We start from the raw sequence: 24,026 nt of genomic DNA on the forward strand, positions 1-24,026 counted from the left end.
AATGACACCCAGGTTTGACTGCTTCTGTGGGTCTGTATAGTGTGGTTGCACTTTTGGCTACCAGAGTTGAGGTGCACCTTAACGTCTGCACATTGCTCAGGTCATCCCACTTGGTCCTGAAGAAAACCTAGTACTACCACCTACAGGTGGAACCATGTAGACCATTACTTTCACTGTGGGTACCACAGGCCATTGAAGCCTCCTAGGGTATCACTTACTGATTTTTAATCTTGTCTTATCGCTCCACATTAAACATTTAGTACAATAAAGACAATTGTAAACACTCACTTGCACTTTTTGTAAAAAATAAAAAACAGCTCCACTGTAAACAGGTGCTAAAGCACACCCAAGTAACATTTGGTTACTCGGGTGGGACCCCTATGATGAAGCATGTCACCAACTAGGTTGGTGAATGAGCGGTCTTTTAAAAAAGGAATAATCCTTCCTTTTTCACCTCCATGGTACCTAGCGGATTTCAACACTGATTTCCTCGTGGAATTACTCCTTCTATTGTTTATTTAGTTTTTCTGTCAGGATGACCTTGAGGCAGCTGGGCCTCATGGCGTCCTGCATCCTGCTGACCAATCATGGCAGATGTCATATGCGGGCTCTGTAGTGGGACCTAAAGTAAGTTCCAGTGGGTGCAGCATCAAGGGGACCTGTCCGAGTACGTCCAGATCTCAGAGGGCACTGCAGAACAGTTGCAGTGGTGGCTCACGAACCAGCATTGGGTCAGCGGCAGGTCACCCTCCCTTCCCCAACCAGAGCACATAGTGTTGAATGTTGCGTCCCTCCTGGGTAGGGGCGGCCACATGGGAGAGGCGGAGATCAGAGGCCTCTGGTCCCCGGCGGAGTCCAGGCTCCATATCAACCTTCTGGAGCACTAGGCGATCCTACTTGCACTGAAAGCATTCCTCCCTCTGTCAAAGGGAGAGTAGTGCAGATGTTCACAGACAACACCTCCGCCATGTGGTATTGCAACAAGCCCAAAGAGGGCAGTAACAGCCACAATAATCCCCCCATAAAGGGGAGCGACCCTTGCCCAAGGTACCGTTTCCCAACAACATTTAAGATAAGCCTGGTGTCTAGTGGCTTCTGATGGACAGATGGGCCTAAAAACATAAGGCCAACCTGGCCCAAAGGAAGGCAGTAATGGTCACAAAATTCACCCCATAAAGGGGAGCGACCCTTGCCCAAGGGGTTGCTTCCCAACAACACAAAAACAATCCATGGTGTCTAATGGGTTCTGCTCCCCTTGGGGGCAGATGGGCCTAAAAACATAAGGTCAATCTGCCCCCAAGGGGGCATAAACAGCCAAAATATTCACCCCATAAAGGGGAGTGACCCTTGACCAAGGGGCCGCTCCCCAACAACACTAAAACAATCACTAGTGCCTAATGGCTTCTTCCCCCTTGGGGCATTTGGACCTAAAAACATAAGGTCAATCTGCCTCCAGGGGGGTAGAAACAGCGAATTTAAAATGCTCCCCGAAGGGGAGTGTCCCTTGCCTAAGGGGCCGCTCCCCACAAACATGTTTCCCCAAACAAATCCTTGCTACCTTAATGGTTACACAATAAAAAAAAACATTATTTGTGACGATCGCGCCCCATGTGCGATCCTGCAGCAGCAATGCTGAAAAGAGACTTCAGAGGAAAGAAATAACCCTTTCCTTTCCTCTGATGCCTCTTTTTTAAATCCCCGTATTCTCCCTGAGGAGAAACTCACCCCTCCTCCTTGGACGTGCTGGAAGTAAATGGCTTCCAGCTTGTCCAGTTACATCTTGTGATGTCAGTGAATGGTGCACCAGCGCCTACTCCATGGGTGGGTGCTAAGACTGCCGGGAGCCGTCCAACGCACGCACCCACTGTGATGTTGGACAACTCCCAACCGTCCGACGCATGGAAAGGGTTAAAATATATTTCACCCCTATGGCAGGCTACTTAGTCCTAAGGGCAGGGTGCTTGGTTATAAGTGTGAGTCTGTCCCTGCATGAGCAGGACACCCCTACAAACCTCAGAGTTGATTCTCCAGGCTTTGTAAGTGTGATCAGTCATTTTTAGCCATATAGTGGACATCAGTCATTATGAGATGTCGAAGTAAATAGAGGCTGTACCGAACCCGGTCATTTCTGGTATCGAACATGATGGAATCATACCCCACGGATTTCAGTGTAGGAAGTATGATCCCATCTATTGGGGCCTCCTCAGGAGACCCCCCTGGACTCCAGGTAATAGCTTTCAGGTTCTGCAAGCAACCTAGTGATACTTTTGACCACATACATGATTCAACCCCCCTGCTGCAGATCCAAGGTCAAGCAGAGGAAGGTAGAAAAATAGGTTTCCTGTCACAGGAAGTTGTGAATACCTTCCAGGCAGGACTTAGTGTATTGGGCTGGGTGGGTGATTGCCAGCACCACCAGACTGATGTGAAGGGCATATTAGGAGCCCTCCTTGCAAACTCCAGTTTGAACCAGTTCAGTAACCCTTAGTTCCTGCTCTGGCAAAAACTGGAGAAAGGACACAGGAGTATCCTCCTCTCTTTTCAGTCCTGCCTTTGAGATGGGCCTTGAGTCGTTCCAGCCCTTTCCTTAGGATATTTAACTGCTACCCTTTGGGTGGGTCCTCAGATTTGTTGTGGTAAAAGACTCAACCCTGAAACTATGTTACCCTTCAATTGTCTGGCCACTTGGACATTATTGGACTTTGACTGGAACCAAGACTATATCAAGGAAGACTCCTGCTGCTACTGGTCTCCCTGTTCTCTAAGACCTCTTCGTTGTCTGTGCTTCATCCAAGTTCTTCAACAAACCTGTCGGCATCTAGGATGCCAGAAGCAATCTCCCTTTGAGTGAAGGAGTCACTCCCCTGCATCTGCATGCACTGAAATAAAGCTGGCCTGTCTGCTGCTCCTGTTGTTCTTCAGATTTCCTGCGGCTCAGCAATACAGGTGGTGGTTCTGCAACTTCCTCGAGGCCTGACCAGTCCTCCCTATAATTTTGGGGCTAGTATCCCTCGTCGGAACCTCTGGGACCGAACACTTGTGCACCATGTCGACTTGCCGTTTCCAAGGCTTGTTGATTCTGCACTCCAGAGATCTGCACTCCAGGCTACAAGACTTTCCAGCATCGCAATTCCTGAAGATCAGCGTCCTTATCACAGTCCTTGTATCGTGGGCCTCCATCTTTGGTGAGCTGACTAAGGGCCACTTATGACTCCTGTACCTTCGGCCTGTGGGTCCTTCTGAGGGTCTTATTTTCTTTCAGTGGGCTCCTCTGCTTTCCCGGAAGCTGCTCAACTCTCATGCTGTTTGCATGTCCCTTGGACTCTGCTGGTTCCAACATTTCTCCTTTTTCTTCTTCCACGCCAGTTGCGGCTACCAAGGCATGTCGGTGCTCGCGGCGGACACTGACCCTCCCCAGTCATTTCCATCTGACGTGAGACAGCTCGTGCACAGCTCCTGGTTTCCAACTATGTCCGGTCCTCACAGCTTCCAGTGACGAGGTCACTGCAGACTCATCTGAACCTTCTAGCATCGGTGGATATTGTGTTTCTGTGCCTCCTGATCACCTCCGAGTGGTATAGACTCTGTCCCCTCTGCTTGCAGGTTCTTTACTTCCAGAATCCACTCTTGGATTGCACAAGACTTCTTCGCAGTCTTCTTCAGAGGCATCTTCTTCAAAGTCTCCAACTGCTGCCTATGGCAGGTTACGACATCACTTCAGCCCTTTGAACCCAGCTTCCTCAAAGAGGCATCCTGGTTCTTAGGGTGGGGTGGCTCTCCAACCTTCCATCTTCCAAAGGGTTTCTTCAAGGTCCTACGGGGAGAGTCCTTCTACTTTAAAATTCCAACTGTGACTTTTCCATTGACGTCCATTGGGCATGCTGCTGTGTTTCCACTCTGCACACAGCCTCTGTCGGGTTCCTAGGCACTTACCTTGGGTGGTTCCTCATTTTCCCGGCTCCTCTAGGTCTTCTGGTCCAAGTCCTATGCTCCTTGGCAGTTCACATTCCACTACATTTGTATATGGTTTGGTCTCCAACTGGAGACCATTGTATTTTGTGCTACTTACCTGATGCTTTCTAGGCATTATTGTGTATTGTGTTGATATCTCTGGGTAGGAGATATACCAATATGTTAGTGATAGTGTGGGTAATACATAAGGCCTAGTTTTATAAACACTGTGTGGTTTCTTTTCATCTTACCTACACTACAGATTAAAGTTGGTAAAATAAGCTGCTTTACTCTCGGTCAAGGTAAGCCTGAAGGTTGCTTTCCACAGCTACCGCTTTTAGAGTATTACGGTTATCAAAGGTCAATAAAACCACCATAATGTTTGTCTGGATAGTGCAAGGTGCATCACTTAAATAGATGTGCTCCATATACTAGACCAGCCTTCTACAGCTACCCAAAGAGTTATAAACTATAACCTTGGTCAGCATTTAATAGCAACCTATGCCACGAGTCACAGGCACATAACAGACGTGCCTACTGAATCAGCAATATCCTCATGTTAGTGTGTTGGGGGCATGAATGTATTTAAGTGGAAGCTTGGAAAACATCACTTATAATAAATGCCACTGAATGTAGTGCTCAATCTAATGCTCTATAGTGAACCGCCTCCACAAAAATATCATTTTAAATATTTTGACATCATTATATGTTTGCATGGTATTTGTTGTACCATTTACATTGGAATGATGTAATCTGTTCAGCTCGTATTATGGCTCTTAAATCCAAGGTTGACCTTTGGTTTACCTCTAGCTCAGCTCTCTCTGTTAATTTGCTGTCTCGCCCACCTCTATTCTATACATTATCAGCACACAGAAAACGAATACTCATAGAAGACGTACAAACTATATCACAGTTTGTTTGCTATCAAAGGCTCCAGGTCTGCAGAATTTCCAGAAGCTCAAATAAACACTCTGTCTGGCAAAGTAAATTTACTTGCCAATTGGGTAGAGTAAAGAAGTTAAAGACTGCAACCTTCTGATATCAATAATTACCCCTGTGAGTGGGTGAGGCCACTATTCAACGCTCATGTGATATTTTTTATTGCAAGCAGAGAGGTAAAGAACATTGTCAGAAAACATTGACACAATAAAGCATATTTCTCTGTTCTAAGATGTTGCCCTGGATCCTCCTTTTATACATTGTCACATGTTTTCTATATTGAGATTAAGCCTGGACGGAGTGAAACTCCACAAAGTAACACAAAACTCTGCTAAGCTACACAGAGTTCTACAGAGGTGGAGTGGGTCACCTCGCCCAGTTCGCACTGATTTTCTGTGCCGGGTGTTTGTGCCGTGCTGTAAAATCAGTGTGAACGGTATCTCACACAGTACAAGACTGCACTGCTTCTTTCTGCCACTCGAACAGAAGTTGTACTCAAGCTGCAGCTTCCTCAATGTGAACAGATGGTAGCAACCATGCTCCCCCACCCACTTTGAGAAATGGCACTGTGAAGCGTTGGATATTACTCGCTCACCACTTACTATTGGCAAGCTCGTGTGAGGGAAAAAACTCATCAAACTCCATGGAACGCGGAGTGCAAAAAACTCCACAACCTCACTGAATGGAGCAGAGTTCAGTGCTCAGGCTTAATTGAGATTTTAATAGAGGAGACCTCTGTGTCGGTCATATATAGTAGTCTTTGCCACCAGAAGTTAAATTGTATGTTGGCACCCATATTCCCTGGGGTGCTTTCTGACAGAGAAAAACACATGATTAGTCAGGAATTTTGACATCAAGCATATTTATTATTATATAGAACAGTACAACGCTGACCTCAGAACAGTCCTTTCATGTGTTATCCACATGACTCTTAGCTGATGGTTAAAATAGCCCTTTTTAAGTTTCTTTAAATGTCCGACTTCCCACACTACCCCTCCACAAGGTGTAACTTCAGCAAAAATTACATCATCTAACTTCATCAGCTGAACAGAATTATTTTTCTGCTTTAAGGAAAAGCCTATGTTAGCCTTTAGGTTCAGACAATGTTTAAAAACGTTCTGATCAATCTATTGCCTGTTGATGGAGACCAATGTTACAAGTACCCAAACAAACATTTGATGTTTCCTGTTGCTCACCAATATTCTAGACCAGGGGACCGATTTACTAACATTTGACACAACTCAACAAGACAACTTTCTGCATTTCGGAAAAATGGAGAAAGCAGAATTGCACCATATGTACCAGGATATGGTGCATCCCTGCTCTCGCTCTGTGCTGCCAACTTGAGTGCTTCCTAGAGCCAGCACAGACAACCTTGCACCAGGGTGCACCCATGACGCAAGGTGCCTACGTTACAGGCTGTATTGCTTTTGTGTAGGAAGGGACACCTTTCTGCACATAAACAATCCTCAGAGGTATCTTCCACTCTCTACATATACTGCAGAATGCAGCATATGTAGAAAGAGGAAATAACACAAAGAAATAAACATATTCTCCTCATTATGCCTCTGTTGGGATGGTGTAGTATTATGATGCGTTTCCAAGGTTATTACCCTAAGTCATTCTGGGAATTTGCTAAAATACATTAGTGGATGCAAGGGAACTCACTCACTCCCCCCAAGGAACACCTTCCCAGCGCAGAGTGATGCGAGGCAGTGATTAGCGCTGTCTTGTGTTACTCTGAATTTGCTAACCCACACAGGACCACGCTGGGGGTCCTCTCGTGGCTTAGTAATTGTCACTTTTAAGCCCTTTTGTTGCCTTGCGTTGTCTTGAATGATGCAATGGCAACACAAAGGCTGACTGAATCTGGGTCCAGGTGTCTGACATTTCTGGAGAGACAACTGCTCTCTGATCAGGTAAAATTCATTCTGAACTTCTACATGCCAGTCAAATATAGAGCTGTCCTATGATGCATTCCAGTAGAACCTCTAAACCAGATCACCTTTAGACACTTCTCTCTATACCACTTTCTTCAATATAGCCTCACCAGAGAGCATTGCCATCTCTTCAGTTTCCACTTCCTCCCTCCAGTACACCACTCCTCTACTGGGAAGTGCCCCAAAGGCAGGCCCTCAAAACACTCACTTCTGCTGGCCAGGGCTCCAGCCCTGGTAGGGCAGCTAGCCATGCATGATGGGTTACCAACCCCTTGGGCAAGTAGAATGTTCATCTTTGTGCCATTCAGACCAATGAAACATACTTTAACTAAAAGTAAATGTGATCGAAGCACTCAACAATGCTAGTGAGCTGCTCTCAGAGTATGTGTATCAACATCACTTCTACATACATGTGGAGTTTTAGTCAATGTTGCCCTGGTACTTAGATCGGTAGACACAGGTTGATACTGAAAAGCACAGGAGATGGGTCAGTCCTCTGAGGAAAACTGCATCACTTTTTGCAAGAAGATTATACATATTTGGTGTTATGAAAGCCCCTACTGTCACTAAATGTCACTGAACGTGAGCAAGAGTTTTTCTCCACCTACAGTAGGAATCTGCGGGGAAACAGGAAAGGGAAGTGTGTGAAAGAGAGCGAGCAGGAGAGAGAGTGTAAGAGAGAGAGAGTGTAAGAGAGAGAGAGAGAGAGAGAGAGAGAGACAATGGAATAGTTATCCAGTATTGGATCTTTTATAGAATCACATGCTTGAATCATTCCCCGTTGCCGAAGTGGGAGTCCCACTGTACTATAGTAAAGCAGTATGTAATAGTATAGTAGGATGTAATGGCAATGCAAAGTCACTTTAATAGTCTATATATGTCCTTTTTAAAAAAGGACCAAACTTGAACAATAACCAATCAGGTGACAGCACCCTCTAGAGCACTCCAAACAGAGAGTACTTCTGATTTTTAAGCACAAGTGGGAATAAATAAACCAGTGTGGGTATAAATAAACCAGAGCTATAAGGGGAGCCTCTTAAGGGGGAGAGTGGTTCACATGTGAAGGAGGGCCTAATTGGAGACCTACCATGAGGGAATGAAGAGGGAAGAGCATTAAAAAGGAGGGGAGGATAATGAGTGCAAATGTATATGAAAGTGGAGAGCTAAAGAAGCTAACAACACATTGTTATGATATATATCATGAATGGCCATACATACAGGTCCTTGGTAGCAGCCCCACTTCTATGGGGTGTCTCCCTGGGCACAAGTAAATGTGCTGTAACCACAGCAAAATTCAAATAAACAGTTCTTTTCAAATGTGCTGGCGTGTTGCTTCGTTCTTTAATGTGCTTGTTTCACACATTTATTTCATTACATTAACAAATGACACTTAATGTCCCATAATGCATTTTTCTGTGTCAAACGTTTTGACAGCTTTCACTTCTCCCTATGCATTTCGGCGTTTCGCCTTCATCAGGGGAATATCTATAGTGAGTAAAAGAATGATATTCGTTTTAAGCAGTGGACTTGCCACCCGAGAAAATATATCCACTACCCGATTAATCATGGTTAGTTGACAGTAGTGTTCTTTATCAGCTGTTTAGCGTTTGCTAAATATTGTCAAATTATCTGTATATTTTATGCGCAACGTTAAACATTAGCGCTGTGCGCGTTAGTGATGATTTTCTCCCTGTGACTGCTTAGCGTGCGCTACGTAGCGTTTTCGGCAATGAAGCCGATTCTTCTATTGCTGTAAAACACCTTGTATTACTGAAGTTTCTCACGCGCTTGGGAGTCTACATGCTTTTAACGGCATCATTATTTCAGAAAAACGTTTACCGATTTAACGAGGGCGCAAGGCATTTCCTAGCTTCGTTGATCTCATGTGTATGTAGTTGCCGGTGCTTGTCAGTGACGTTAAAAAGTGTACGCGTGTCTCTACATCCATTCATGTGATCGGGAGAAGGGTGTCTGTTAGATGTACATGCTGAGAATAAATGCGAGTTCAAAAAAGAACGCTTTCGCTTGTTGATTACTGTTAAAGAGTTTCACATAAATAATAAACATTGTATGCTATCAATACTTCCAATGATTGAAAATATACCAGTTAAAGGAATGCATTAGGTGTAGTTCAACCCAACATAAGTGTGCGATCTGGTGTGTGTAAATGAAATTTAAAGATACTAATCAGTCAATTTTTTGCAGCCCAATAGGTACTTAATGTCCATAAGAGAGTCAATGAATACTAATATTAAAAAGCAATCACCATTTAGAGATAACATTGGAATTCTAGGCTTTTATTAATTCCATTAGTTTTTAAAGTGTTCAGATGGTAAATCCAATGGTTCTCTCTCATGAGCAAAGTATTACTATTGTCTTTTCCTTCACTCTTTTCCACTACTTTCAGTATGCAGGCTTTCATTTGACTGACGTGATGTTGAGCCTCAATAAAACGGGATGCTACTGTGGACTTCGCAGCCTTGGTTCTGATATTGCTTTGATGTTCATTCATGCGTATTTTCAATATTCGTTCCGACCGGCCTATATAGGCTTTCCCACATGGACATTTTAACATGTAGATGATATTTGACGTCCTGTTGCATGTAGCATTGACTTTGAGATGAATTTTGTGACCTTTCCTGGGGTGGGTAATGTACCCTCCTCGAATTATTGTTGTGGCAATTGTTGCAGTTCTAACATGGTATAGTGCAGCTGTATGCTTTTCTGTCAAATGTCTAAGGTGGATGCCGAATTATTTCTCCTATGTTCTTGGCTTTTGTATATGCGAACAAAGGTTCTTGCTTGAAGATGTTACTGAAATCTTTTTCCATTTTCAGGAGAATCCAATGTTTTTTGACTATTTTCTTATAGTGTCGGCGCATTGTGGAATATTTGCTTACACATGTGATATTTTCAATCTTGGTTTTGGGTTGTGTTGTTAACAGTTCATCGCTGGTTTTGTTCTTTGCTCGATTGGACGCTTGTTCGAGTACATGAATGATTACGTATTTGTATCGCGCATGGCTACCCGAAGGTATCCCAGCGCTTTAGACCAACGTTCATTCACCAAGTCTAGATAAACAGGAGGGTTTTCAGCATCTTCCTGAAACTAAGATGGTTGCCTTCCAGTCTGATGGAAAGTGGAAGATTGTTCCAGAGTTTTGAGGCCTGTAGGGAAAAGCGTCGGCCACCCATACACACTCTCCTTTTTTTGGGGACTGTCAAGAGATTTTTGACAGAATAATGATTGCATCAATGCAGGTCCTGATTTATTGATTGCTTTATGGACCGTAACCAGAGCTTTTAATTCGATCCTCTGTTGCACTGGCAGCCAATGAAGCTGACGGAGTGCAGGTTTGGCAGAAGTTCTCCGTGGGACGTTCAGCAACATACGTGCAGCAGAGTTCTGCACGGTCTGCAGGATCTTGATTGTCCCTTGAGGGGTGCCTAAATATAGTGCATTTGAGTAGTCCAGGCGTGATAATATCAACGCCTGAACAAAGATCCTTCTAGCTTCGAAGGGGAGAAGGGTGATCATTTTCCTCAGAAGCCTCATGAGTGCATAACATGTAGTAGCTACTTTTCGGGCCTGTACTGAAAAATTAAGAGCCGGGTCCAACCACACCCCAAGGCTCTTAATTTGAGTTTTGGGCTTGGGTGGTTGGCCTAGACTATCCGGCCACCAATCCTCCACCGTGGTAGGTGTCTTGTGTCCCAACATCATCACCTCTGTTTTTGTCCCATTAGGTTTTAGGAAGGATTCATCCATCCATTCCCAAACTTTATTAAGACAGGTAGAGAGATTTTCAAAAGGTGCGTCATGAGTGGTTAATGAAATAATAAGTTGTGTGTCGTCTGCGTACGTTACCAGTTGTACTCCCCAGGGGTGCACCACCTCAGCCAAATTCCTGCACTGTGATCCTCCCTAGCATCACAAAATGATCTGCACAATATTTTAAAGTGCTTGCTTAACAAAACAGAAGCTGCATATCAAACCACCTGACAGGTTGTTATGCAAGAGATATACTAATACAGGCTGCGAGTTACTAGGTCAATCGACCTGTTGGAAACTCTAGTGAAGATAATCAGGTGTTTGTTAAGTTTGCTGGTGCCAAAAATGGAAATGCTGTCCAGAATCAAACCTTCTCCTGATGAATTATCCTCTGCTTTAAGCAATGCTGCACCTTGGTCAAAAGGGATTCTCTTGAGTGCCTTATAGCTTCTTTCCCTAGGGCATATGCCACAACTACTGCCCTAGTTCAGGGCATTCCAGAATAACACATCTGACAAGCAGCCATGTAAGAATCTACCCATACTATTACCCACACTACTGCATTGATACACAATTCCTTAGGGAGGGGTTATTGTCCTCTCTTTTCTCTAGAGCCCTTGTAAAATCCACTCTTTAGACCTACCTCCACAGGAAGGGGCATTGCTCTGACTTTGATTCGCAAATGGGGAAATCTGCGGTTAGAAGTATCCAGCAGATTAAGTTAGTTACCTTCGAGGTTACTCTACCTGCAAATTCCTCACCACCCTTCCACCTCCCCTTTATGCGGCACAGATTTTCAGGATTTATTAAACTTGTCTGCTATTTTCCATAGCTTTGGCATGTAAAGAAATTATGATTTACCTGATGTCTACTTGCTGCGATGGCACTTTTATGCGGCTCTGTCTTGCCATGTCCTGTTGCAACATAGGCCAATGGCTCCACCTGTTGCTACTGCATGAGTTTCATGATCCAGTTTAGTGCGTAGGGAGATTCACAAGGGGCAGAATCAGTTTGGCGGTGCGACGCCTGGTCTGCACTGCTGCCGCACCACCAACCCATGGTAAGTCCGCCTGCCAGATTAAAAGTTTCCACCTGTCTGGTGGCTTTTTTATGGCATTCCCACAGCTGTGCCTCTAAAAACAGACACCGCAATGGAAACACCCCAAAAAATTACTGCAGGCCATGGACTGAAATGTCCATGCCGTGCAGGAACTGGTGTGAAGGCACATAGGGGAGTACATATTGTGCCTCCCTGTGTGCATCCACAGAGCGCAGTGGCACAGTGGGCTCTGTAGGACCCTCTTTGTTTCCTCTGTGCCAGGGTTTTCATGTAGGAGCAACCGCCATGAAAACCCTGGCGGAGAGGAAACTCCTAATATGCTTGGCTTGACCGTGTCGGTGGCACCAAGCATATTAATGCCCTACACTGCTGCAACACCGCCGGGGAATGGTGGTTCCCTGGCAGCTGCGTCGGACTGTTTCTATCCCACCTCCCAACTGATAATAGGGTGGTGGGGAGACCACCATCGCCACAAACCTGGTGGTCCTCGGATCGTCAGACTCGTAATCAGCTAAGTAACGAATCTTCAGTTAGAGTATCCACCAGAAATAGCCTTACTGGAAGTAAGTAACGCATTGTTTGTTGCTTTAAATCCATTGATTCCTAGGCCATGAAAGTTTATTAAACGGGGCCCAGACAGCCTTCTGGCCAAGGTCTAGGATTTGTGTTGCATTTAAGAAACTGTTTGCAGAAGGATATATTTTGTTTGAAATATGCAGTATCGCTTTTAAACGTGTTATTTACTCTCTGCAGGTTCCCCCAAGAAAAGTTCGCTACCAGGTAAGTCACTGGCCTGTTTAAATATTGGTTCCGGTCCCCTACAGTATAATGTGTGCACTCTTGATTAGTGGAAATTATTTCTATTCTTTTTTTCCACGTGTATTCCAAAGAAAAGGGTTTTATGAGAACGTGTTATGCCTACTTGAGACTGTTGGGGTAGAGTACAGAGTACAGCAATACTGGGAGGAAACAATTCCGTCCAATATTCTACAGTGCCTGTCATTCAAAATTGTTGAACCACACCCTCTTTGGTTGTAAAGAGTTCCAACTCTAAAGTAAGCTCTGTGCACTGTTGGAAATGTAATTTGATGAGACGTGTTCTTTTCGGTGCCATGGGGTTCTCTCTGTTATTAATAAAGTGTAGAAACTCTCTGTGCATGTGCGAGATCCTGGAACATACCTTTTCCCGAAAATGTGTTTTCCAATTAACCAAAGAAATTGAAAAACCATGCCTGACAACATTCACTGTTTTACTCAGCCACTTTTGCAAGGCGCTCCTGCCCCGGAACGCACACATGTGGCGCAGGGCTTTACAACGTGACGCATCTGCCTACATGCGTCACGTTGTAAATGGGTCGCAGGGATGCGCCACGTTTACGTCGCCGTTGCGTGACGCAATGGCGGCGCAAGTCCGACATAAATCTGCCCATAGTTGTTTAATACAAAACTTAGAGAAGAGCTCACAAAATAAAGCAGAAATTGTGGCCGAGTCCTGGGATTTTGCTCTTTGCAGCACACATATACTTTGGACTCCATGAAGTACAAATTGAAGCTTTTAAGGTGTGAGCTGTTCTGCTCTGCTTGCTGTAGCTTTTGTACAGGAACATTTTGTGTTTCTGGTGCCCTTCATTTTATGGTAGCTGTCTTGCTTGTTCTCGCTGGAGCTTCAAATACTACTTTTCATGCTCCGGCTTAAAGTGTTGTATCAAAAGAGTTCAGTGCCTCGGTTCCCTGCTTACTTTTGGTTTTACCAGTGAGGTCAAGGTGCTCAGAACTCTACTTACCCTGTGGCCGCCCTAATACAGAATTGTATGGCATGTCTTGCGTGCTGGGAGTCTCCTCTGAGTTATGGTGAGTTTCCCTATTAAGCGCCTTGAGACCTGTAGGTGAGATGGCGCTATATAAGCTAAAGTAACAATAACAATAACAATAACAATATTGCTGCTCCCAGTGTCGCATTGGGGTCACAATTAGGCCTGGGCACCTCTTTAAAAAGTGGCCCACGTTCCCGGATTTTCACCCATTTATAAAACAGCATTTGGCTAGTCTCATTGGGCTCCTTTTTAGAGAAATGTTCGATAAATTACATATTTTAACGCTCCTAGAGCCAGAAACATTGGTGAAAGCTAGAAACACTACCTTTTGGCTGGGCAGGTGAGGTGAGATAACGTTCTCACAATGCGGTTATATATGCCACCTGTCCATTTTTTAACCAGCATTACTGGTAATTTAATATCCTGGTCGTAGGAAAATGATGAAAATCGTCTAATGCTGGTATTTCTCCTCTGATCATGTACTTAAAAAAAAAACCATAAGATTAACAGAGTTTAAAATGTGGTCTAAATCTGCTTTAATGATCTATGACAGATAGTTAAAATAAAAACTAAACAAAGGCGGAAAACCCATGTCAAGAAGGACATATTTATTATTGTATTAAGAATCCTCTTTTATTATTATTCCAGCCTTTGCAGACTCTTAAAACATGAACAAGAAGCAGGTTATTTTTTACTGTAGTTTTAGCGGGAACTCAGACAAGCGCAGGGTTTTTAAGAGCACCAGTCACATTACAGAAGGTCAGATACATTCAGGGGCGGACTGGCCGAAGCGGGCACCGGGCAATCTCCCAGTGCGCCGCAAGGGTGGGGGCCGGTTTTGGGCCCCCGGGGACCGATTTTGTTACAGGGCCGTTTTTGCAGCATAGCTGCAAAATTTGCCAGGGCCGGTTTTGGTTCCCAGTCCGGCCATGAATACATTTTCATTTTAGGCACTGCAATTAGCCAAGCAACGAATTTCCATATGTTGGGGTGGGAAAAGGGTCCCAAACAAAAACGTATGGCTATGGGATCTAGCCTATTGCAAGACACAACTTGAAACCTATGCAGAAGAACTACCTGAAGCCTCACGGCCAAAAGATTGTTGGGCCCCTCACGTAACATACCTGTTAAGTGCAAACACACATGCAACTGAATAATATACAAACTCTCGGGAGCAGGGACTCAGAAATCATTGCTAAATAACGTATACTAGGAGAAGTTTAAGATAAATGTGGCATAATGCTCAACCAATGTTGTGTCCTAACCTATGCCCGACAATGCAAAAAACACTGTAATGTGCACTCAACTGCATTGTACCTTGTTATGCAAACTCAATAAAAAAAAAATTAAAAAAAATATTTTAGGCCTTGGGCAATTAAGTCATTTGCCCAGAATCACAGGATGTTGAGCTGAGGCTGGGGCTCAAACCTATTTTCAAATTCAGCAGCTCTGACCCAAACATTACATCCTCTCAAGTTTTCTCTCCATGAAAGATGCCTCACAGCGAAGCCTATGCAAGCATACCCCCCCCCGCACACACTTTAGGCCTGAAAGAATCTGGCCCTGAGGTGCCAACAACAGGCCCCAGGCAGGCCCCTTCACTTACTCTTCCACCTCCCCAGACAAGTATAGATGCTGGTGCTCACGGGGAGCTGAGCTGATAATGGCCCAATTGCCAGAAAACCTGCTCCCAGCCAGAAGCCTCAGTTTAACAGCACAGCAGGGAAGTGAGACACTGCTTGAATGTCTGCTCCAACCCCACGGGGCAAAGCTAAAGTCTGCAGTGGCCAGAATACTGACAGAGTGGCGTTGCTGCAAGCTACTGCCTCTGAGCCTTCCTGCCCGTGATGCTTGCTCCGGACTATGGTGGCCGGGCGGGGAAGAGACAATAAGGCTCTGTTGGCGGGTTGATAGAGAAATCGGCCCAAAGGTGATCCTTTGGCACCTGCCTATTGGCCAATGCCCAACTGCCCGCCTTCTCAATCTGATGCTGCCTGCTTCAAATGACTGGATCTGGGTTTGACCGGGTGGAGTCAGTCCCCCATAGGACTGTAGGGACTCCGTGTATACTCGCACCTCCTCAATTAGAGCAGGATGGCTGTCACTCATTTTTAACACTCAGGACCGCTATGCGGACATGGCAATCCCAGGTCGAGAAATAGCTCAATGTCCGAAGCAACTTCCTTTGTGTCAGTGCAGTTGCTACTTTGTGAGTTTTTTCTTGCAGAACAAAATAATTTGCCAAGTGGGGGCATGAAACATTGCAGCTGCTCAGCTAAAGATGACTGCCTTCAGTGGAGCCACTGCCGTAGAGGCTCCAATGTAGGTTACAGAGATGCCTTGTGCATGGCGGGAAACTATGAATTTAGTAGGTGATCCTGTGCTAGGGTTTCAGAGCCAATATTTTACTCTGAACGCGGTTGGTGGGCTGCCCGCAAGGAACTCAATGACCTGTAGGTCCGCACAGTAATTTGTTACAATCTCTGTTTGATTTGTATGCTTTGAGTACATACCCTCTGTGTAGATTTGCACAGCGCATTATCACCTGGGAATGTTTACTGGCCTTGGGAAGGTGTCTAGTTACATATAGGGCCTAGTGGGACTACTTCTTGGTTTACTGTGGAGGAAAGAATTGTATTGTTGTTGGGACTGAGATTAGTGTCAATATAAAGGAATGGTAATGTAAAAGTGATTCTGGTGTATACTTCCAGCTTCAGACTTCCTGCCTTAGAATAACCCCCAGGCACCAAACTGGATATGGAGGATTTTGTAGCAGTGCTCCTGCTCACCACTAGGTCCCCTCATGGAGCCCCATGTGGGCACCTCTTCACCTCGAGAGTGATTGAAACAGAGCAACATAAAGTACCACCATTCATTCTGACTTCACTCAGGATACAGTTATTAGCAAAGACAGCATTATCTTTTTGGCTCAGATTCTGATCTTCTGCCAAATCAGAGAACACCCCAGGTTATTGGTGATGATGATGATGATGATCTGCACTCCCCTCATTACACTGATGATGTCATATACATTAATATATAAAATGTCAGTGGGTTTGGCAATCCACAGGGGGGCAACTCGCCAGGAATGCGCAAGCGCAGACTCCCGGCATGCGCAGTTCCCAGAAGAAGGCGCGATGGACACGGATGCGCCGCCGATAAGGTAAGTTTATTTTAAAAGTTATTTAATGTTTTTTAATGTTATTTAATAGTGTGGGCGGGAGGCAGGTGGGAGTCTGACGAGAGGCGGGCAGGAGGCGGTCAGCGGGCGGGAGGCCAACTTCCGTTACACCTGAGTGTGCAGAGTGCCTCGTTTCTCTGCCTACAATGCGAAAGGCGTAAGGGGCAAATCTCCGCACATACTGTGGGCGGAACAGAGATGTCCGCCCACCCCTAGGAGAAACAAGGGTACACCCAAGGTAAGTCCCAGGAGCCCCACAGTGGCTGTGTGCAGCATGGAAACACAGCTGAATGCCCAATGGTAGTCAATGGAGTAGTTGCAGTGTCAGTTTTAAAGAAGGACCCTTCCCAGAGGACAAAAGAAACCCTTTGGAGGACGGAAGGTAGGAGAGCACCTCACCCGTGGATGTCCAAGGTACCAGATTACCGGCGCCAGGGAAGCCGGAGGCATTGGGTGAATTGGCATCAGAACCTGCAGTGGACGACAATGGAAGGCTTTGAAGAGGATGCCTCTGGAGAAGCCTGTGAAGGAGTCCAGTCGAATCCAAGAGTGGGTTGTAGAAGAGGGGAATCTGCGACCAGAGGGGACAGAGTCAATGCCACTCTGAGGTGACCAGGAGGCATGGAAGCCCAATTCCCACCGATGTTGAGAGTTGCAGGAGTGAAGATGGTGACCTTGTTGTTGCAGCGTTCAGACCCAAGTGATGCTTAGGAAGACCAGGAGCTGTGTATGAGCTGTCCCAATTTGATAGTTGGTGTCTAGGTGGCCAGTAACTGACGGGAGCACCAACAAGCATTGGTAGCCGCAATTGGCATGGAAAGCTGGAGTGTCAGAGCCGGCCCCCATCAAGCAAGGAAGCCCACTGAAGCAAAGGAAGCCTCTCAGGAGGACCCACAGGCCGAAGGCTTAGGATTGCAAGAGAACCTCAGCAGCTCACCACAAATGGAGGCCCAAGCTGCAAGGCAACAGCAAATAAATGCGGTGCGCAGGGGTTTGGTCCCAGCGGCTCCGATGTGGGAACGGTCCACAAAATTGCTGAGATGACAGTTCAGGCCTCTAGGGAGCTGCAGAACCACAACCTGTGTTGCTGGGAAGTCAATAGAATGACAGGAGCAGCAGACCAGTCTGCTTTGTTAGTGGTGCCTGCAGATGCAGGAAAGTGACACCTTCACTCCAAGTGAAATTAATTCAAATGTGCTTGATGTCCACAGGTCTTCTGGAGAACCTGGATTAAGGACAGACACAGATGATGCAGGAGACTTGAAGAACAGTGAGACCAGGAGCTGTAGGCGTATTCCTTGATGCAGTCTCGGTTCCAGTCGAATTCTATCAAAGTCTGAGTGTCCAGACAGTTGAATAGTGTCTTAGTTTCGGAGGAGAGTTTTCTTCCATGACGAATCTGAGTCCCCACCTACAGGGGATCTCTCAAGTACCCAAGGGAAATGGTTGAAACTGCTCAGGTGTCCCTCCCAGGGGAGGGACTGGACAGAGGGGTGCAAAACTGTACTTTACACAGTTTTGCAACAGAAGCCAAGGGTTTCTGAATTGGCTTAAACTGTAGTACGCAAGCCGGGTACCAAATGTGCCCTTCAAAGCAGTTTGGAGGTGCTGAAAAGCACCCCCACCCCGGTCCAATACACTAGGGGCTAGATGTAGGTAATTTGGATTTACCGATTCATAAATACCGAATTTTACCGATTCGGTATTTATGAATCAGTAAATCCAATGTAGGTAATAATTTTGTAAAAAATACCGAATCGGTAGGATTTGGTATTTACCGAATCGGTATATACCGATTTGGTATTTGCCATTGATTCCTATGGGCCTATAGGCCCATAGGAATGAATTTCAATTACCGAATCGGTAATTACCGATTCGTTAAATACCGAAAAATTCAAGGGTGGCAGGGTGTCACTTTGACACCCTGTTGCACCCCTGATTAGTGCTTGTGTGCATTTGACACACATACATGCCCTAAGGGCATGTATGTGTGCCACATGGCACAGGTGTAAATGCACATATTTGCATTTACATAGGAATTCGTTATTTACCACCAACTAATAGTTGGTGGTAAATAACGAATCCTTAAAGCCCTGTAGCACTGTTTACAGTGCTACCTACATTAAAAAATACAGATTCTGGAATTTTACAGAATCAGTCATTTTAACGATTCGGTAATTTTACCGATCCGGTAAAATTACCAAATCTGTATTTTGAGATGCCCTACATCTCAGTATCCAAATACCGGTCGGTAATGGCCGAAAATCGGTATTTTTGGCCGATACCGACCGGTATTTGGATACCTACATCTAGCCCTAAGTCCTGTTTGGGATGCGGTCACACCTCTCTGTCACAGGAAACCTATTTTTCTACCCCTGCTCAAGTTTAGCTTAACAGCAGTAGGGCAGAATTGTGTCTGCCAGCAGGACTAGCTTGCTGGCAGACTCTGAAAGGCTGCTACTGGGAGTACAAGGGGGTACCCTGAGGAGCCCATCCAGTACATTCAATCATTATTTTTTAGCGATGTAATTGGTTTTGGGGTATGATTCTAACATGTTTGATACCAAACATGACCGGGTTTGGCGCAGCCGTTTTATAGTTAGACATCTCGTATTGAATCATGTCCTCTAAATACCTTATTGGCTGACCTCACTTACAAAGCCTGGAGAATCAACTCTGGGGTTTGCAGTGGTGTCCTGCTTATGCAGGGTACCCTCACACTTGTTACCAAGCACCCTGATATATGGAAACATATCTGTCATGATAGGTGCAAGCACATCTCACAGAGGCTGCAATGGCAGGCCTGTAGTAATAGTTTAAGTGGACTCCCTTGGGTAGCACAATACATGCTGCAGCCTATGGGCGAACCCTGGTGTACCAATGTCCTTGGTACCTTAGTAGATATACTTGAGACTTATGAGAGTACACCAGTATCCAATAGTGAATGTACCAAAGTACTTACCAGAGTCAATTTAGGGGAGAGAGCACAGTTGCTTGGGTCCTGATTAGCAGAATCCCATCAGACTACACTCAAAAACAAACTGACACCAGGCAAAAAGTGTGGGTAACCATAAAAGCAGATCCTTTTCCTACATAAGTCTTGAAAATTCTTTGAACCAGCTATAACCTACCTTCCCTTTCTTTCTCATCCAGTGTTCCTCCTATTCCATAATGATTTTCAGCACAGCATCTGTCCATACAACTCCAGGAGCTATGCTTGCTCCTCTACAGTGGGGCAATAGAGAAGCTACTGGATTCATATGCAAAAGAAACAATTGATGGACGAAATACTGAACAATGCAAATATTCACCCACAGTCACAAGGATTTGGGTTTAATCCATGAATCTTTTGCTCAACACGGCACCCCAGTTTGGACCCAGCCATTGCGAATCAGTCTTGACCCTGTTCCTATAGAAACAGTCCAGCCCAGACTGCCAAGCCAGGTCATCCCTAGAACAGAAACAAGGATCCTGTGACCAGTTTCATGGCATCACCCTTCATCATTAAGTCAGGCAGAAAATCCCTTTGGGACACCTTTTAACAATGACACAACATTCAACAAATAATGAATAATAACAAACTAAAAAACACAATACTATACTACTATACTCATGAGGCAAAACACAGATAAAATTCTGAAGAATTCTGGTACAATTTATTATACAATGCAAAGTTAAAATACAATAATTCAACACTAAATAAAACAGTGGGGAAGAGCAAATTAGAAAGAAGGAAACATAAATTCCTATTAGTAAAAAAGGAGGTGTAGAAAGAAAATTAAATTCAGCTAGAAAACACAATCTTTGTATACATTTTGTGACGATGTAATTACAGTGGTAAAATGAGAAGGTTTTAGATAATGCTGGAGACAGCAGCCGATGCACCGAACGAATAAACGGTAGACATATCTAAGTGTAAAAACACTCCCAGGACCCACGGTACGCAGCCCACAGCGTCTTAGATGCAGGACGAGGCACAGAAAAATGCTGCCACTGGATTCATAGAAAGTTGTCAGTTGTTATTCTTGTTATTTCCTTTTCCTAAAAAAATAGTATGGGGCATGCTGACCACCTTGTAACTCTGACCCCTGAAAAAGGGCAAAATCAAAAGGCTCACTTTGGTTCAGATCCAACAAGGTCTGTCCAGGAGACACTGCATGTTGTCCACGGACCCAGCCATATGAAAATCAGTCTTGACCCTTTCCTTATGGAAACAGTCCAGCACGTACTGTCAAGCCACTGTATTCAGAGAAAGTTGGCAGTTGTTATTCTTGCTATTTCCTTTTCCCGAAAAAGTATGTGGCCTCAGGACTACTTTGGAACTCTGAACCCTGAAAAAGGGCAAAATAAAAAGCTCACTTTGGTTCAGATCCAACATGCTTTGGTCCAGGAAACACTGCATGGTGGCCTTTGACTTGCATGGCACGTAATTTCATATACCTATCAAAATTGGATTATTGTAATGGCTTGTACATGAACCTCCTGGACAAACTACTCAGAGATCTCCAATCGGTGCAAAATGAAGCAGCCAGATTGATTCTGGATATTCCTTAACATCATTCAGTCTCCTCAGACATCTGGGAACTACATTGGCTCTAGGTCTGACCATGAATAAAATTTAAAACACTCTGCGCGGCCCATAATGCTTTGCATAGAGAAGGACCAGAATTTTTATTGACGCTTTTTAACTGGTATACTCCAAACAGACAACCTTGATCTGCCAGTGCTAGACTGGTCACTACTGCAAGATTCAGTTAAGTGAAATGGGAAGGAAGGAGCTTTACCAACAGCCCAGCCAGGATTTGGAACTCTCTTCCACCACATCTTAGGGCCATATTCACCCTCCTCACATTCAGAAAGGAACTAAATACATGGTTATTTAACAACTAGGACATTCTGGCTCAGCATGTGTATGTTTAGCAAGCGCAAAGACATCTATGGGTAGACGTGCACTATATAAATCTGTTTAAGATCAAATAACATACCCGCCTGGCAGTTTCACATGCATTTGTCTATGTTTGAAGATGGCCATGAGCATTATCGATTTGTTCTCATCCTCGGCATCAGCAACACCCATTGGTTGTTCATGATAATCATTGGGGAGATCCAAGACAAGTGAAGTACAGGGTTATTCTTCACCAGTAACAAGTCTGACACCGTCTGACTGTGATCCCGATATTTCAGGCTTGATCCTGAATTCAGGTGAAGGTGGCTCTGAGACTTCTTGGCTCGTGCATACTCTTTGTCAACTATAGCAGGTGACACACGGGAGTCATGAATTGGGATATGAAATCCTAGTGGTCAAGTATCAAGCCCACCTTTCTAAGACCACTCAGGTCTTCGTGGTAGCTAGCCGATCACAATTTTTTTTGTGACAGGCTACTCTCCCTTTCCCACCCAGGGTGGACAGTGGTGATGGGCATGTCACTACTGGGCTGGGAGGGGGGGAGGTCACCTTTGAGAGGTGGAGATCAGTGGGCTATGTTCTCCAGTGGATGGTTTGCTCTACATAAACCTACTAGTGCCATGGGCCATTTGTCTAGTCCTGAAATACTTTCTGCCATCCATTAAGGGGAAGCTGGTCGAGGTTCTCACAGTCAATATAACCATCCTGTCGTACTGCAAAAAGCAGAGCAGAGTGGGGTCCTGTGCGAGGAGACTTTCCGCCTCTGGAGATGGCTAGAGTGCCAGGGTATATTTATGGTTGGAAACTACCTCACAGGGCCCTTGAAAGCCAGAATGCACAAACTGAGCAGTCATTACCTGGCATATCAGGAGTGACAGCTATATCCTCTGGAGGTGGCACATGGAGTCTTGCACCACTGGAAGAATCCTGTCAAGAACACACAGTGGCAAAAGTTCTGAACATTGCACAGGACTCACTTGGTCCCCCAAAACCATTTGTGATGCCACAATGGTAACTATTCTTGGTCATGACTTTCATCACGTACTCGCCTTCGGAGCCTATGCATAGCTGCTCGCTGCATCTCCTGACCTGGAAGACTATTTTCCACATTGAAATAAAGTCATAGCATTGCATGAATGTAGTGCAAACACTGTCAGATTAACCACTGTACACCACTTTTCTCTGGATAAATTGATGCTGAGGACTTGTGGCCTGTTTACCGAAAGTTGTAACTCCATTCTATGTTGGGCAATCCATCCCTTGCATTTTTTGTTCCCCCAATCCCTCGAAAAAAGAGGACAGGCTGTATTGTTGAGATCCAAATCAGCTTTTAGGTTTTACATAGATTGTACTAAGGACCAACTTCTTGTTATGTTCTTTAAAGCAAAAAAGGGGAAAGCTGTGCAGAAGAGTACCTTGATGAGGTGGATAGTACTCTCCATTAAGATCTGGGCTGAATTGGCCAGGAAGCAGTTCCTGGAATGTTTGAGGGTCCATTCCACCAGGGCCAAGGCTGATATCACTGTGTCGGCCTTGATAACTGCCAGACTGTAAGATATGTGTGGGTGTATACGTTCACAAGGCATTACTGCCTTGACAGCCAGGTCCGGAAGGATGGTCACTTCACCCACTTAGTTGTTCAAGATTTTTTGGTCAGCGCCCAATACACAGGTTTTACACTTTTTGAAGTATGGTTTTCGTATTTATGCTAAGGTGAGGATTCTGCTGCTAGAAGTATACATCAGAAGAACAAGTTACTCACCTTTGGTTACGCTCTCTCTGGTAGATACTCTAACGCAAATTCCTCACTGCACTCCCACCTCCTATTCTTCAGAGAGGTGTCTGTTTAAACATTTGCAGAGGTCCCAAGTTAGTAGTCATCACATAGTTACCAACAATTGTTCACTTTCCTTAGAATGTGAAAAGGCAGAAGACAAGGAAATAACGTCAGCTGGCAGGGGTGGTTCTAATATGCATATGGAATCAGCACGGAGCTACACAATTTCACATTGTAGCACTTCTACAAAATTCTCCTCATCAAGACTGGTGCCTGGGGGTATTGTTATGTTTCCTAAACTAGGCCTAAGTAGCAAAGGGACTTTTTACCTACATTTGCTCTGCCTTGCTCTGCATAATGGTTCTAGCAATGAACTTTTACCCAGTTATCTGTTGAATAAATGTCAATTGGGTTCCTTGAAACTAGCCTAATTTATTATGCAAGAAGAATTCCTAGCATCATATCCTAACCCCCTGGCATGACGTACATAACAGGATTAACATACTCTGAACAAAAGTCCTCACTATCTTCATCGTAGGGCAACAGGGCTACATTGCTTGGTTACAAATTTGATTCAGGGTAATTGCATACTACAATCATAAACATATTGATCTAGGTAGACCCCCAAGGCTGCCCTTTTGATATAAAAGAACTGCACCTTCACTAGGTAGCGAGTGGAGGCGCTG

The 24,026-nt window shown here is 44.9% G+C and overlaps 1 long non-coding RNA gene across 1 annotated transcript in view; it reads left to right on the forward strand.

The window, feature by feature from the left end:
• LOC147724905 (uncharacterized) overlaps positions 1-24,026 on the forward strand; it is a 208,041-nt gene that overhangs the window by 11,036 nt on the left and 172,979 nt on the right. The window contains exon 2 of the long non-coding RNA XR_015310116.1: positions 12,416-12,442. This is a non-coding gene — a long non-coding RNA (uncharacterized LOC147724905). The remainder of the gene's footprint in view (positions 1-12,415; positions 12,443-24,026) is intronic.

This window comes from Lissotriton vulgaris, chromosome 4_1 (genome assembly GCF_964263255.1).
Source record: "Lissotriton vulgaris chromosome 4_1, aLisVul1.2, whole genome shotgun sequence".
In the NCBI taxonomy this organism is placed as follows: domain Eukaryota; kingdom Metazoa; phylum Chordata; class Amphibia; order Caudata; family Salamandridae; genus Lissotriton; species Lissotriton vulgaris.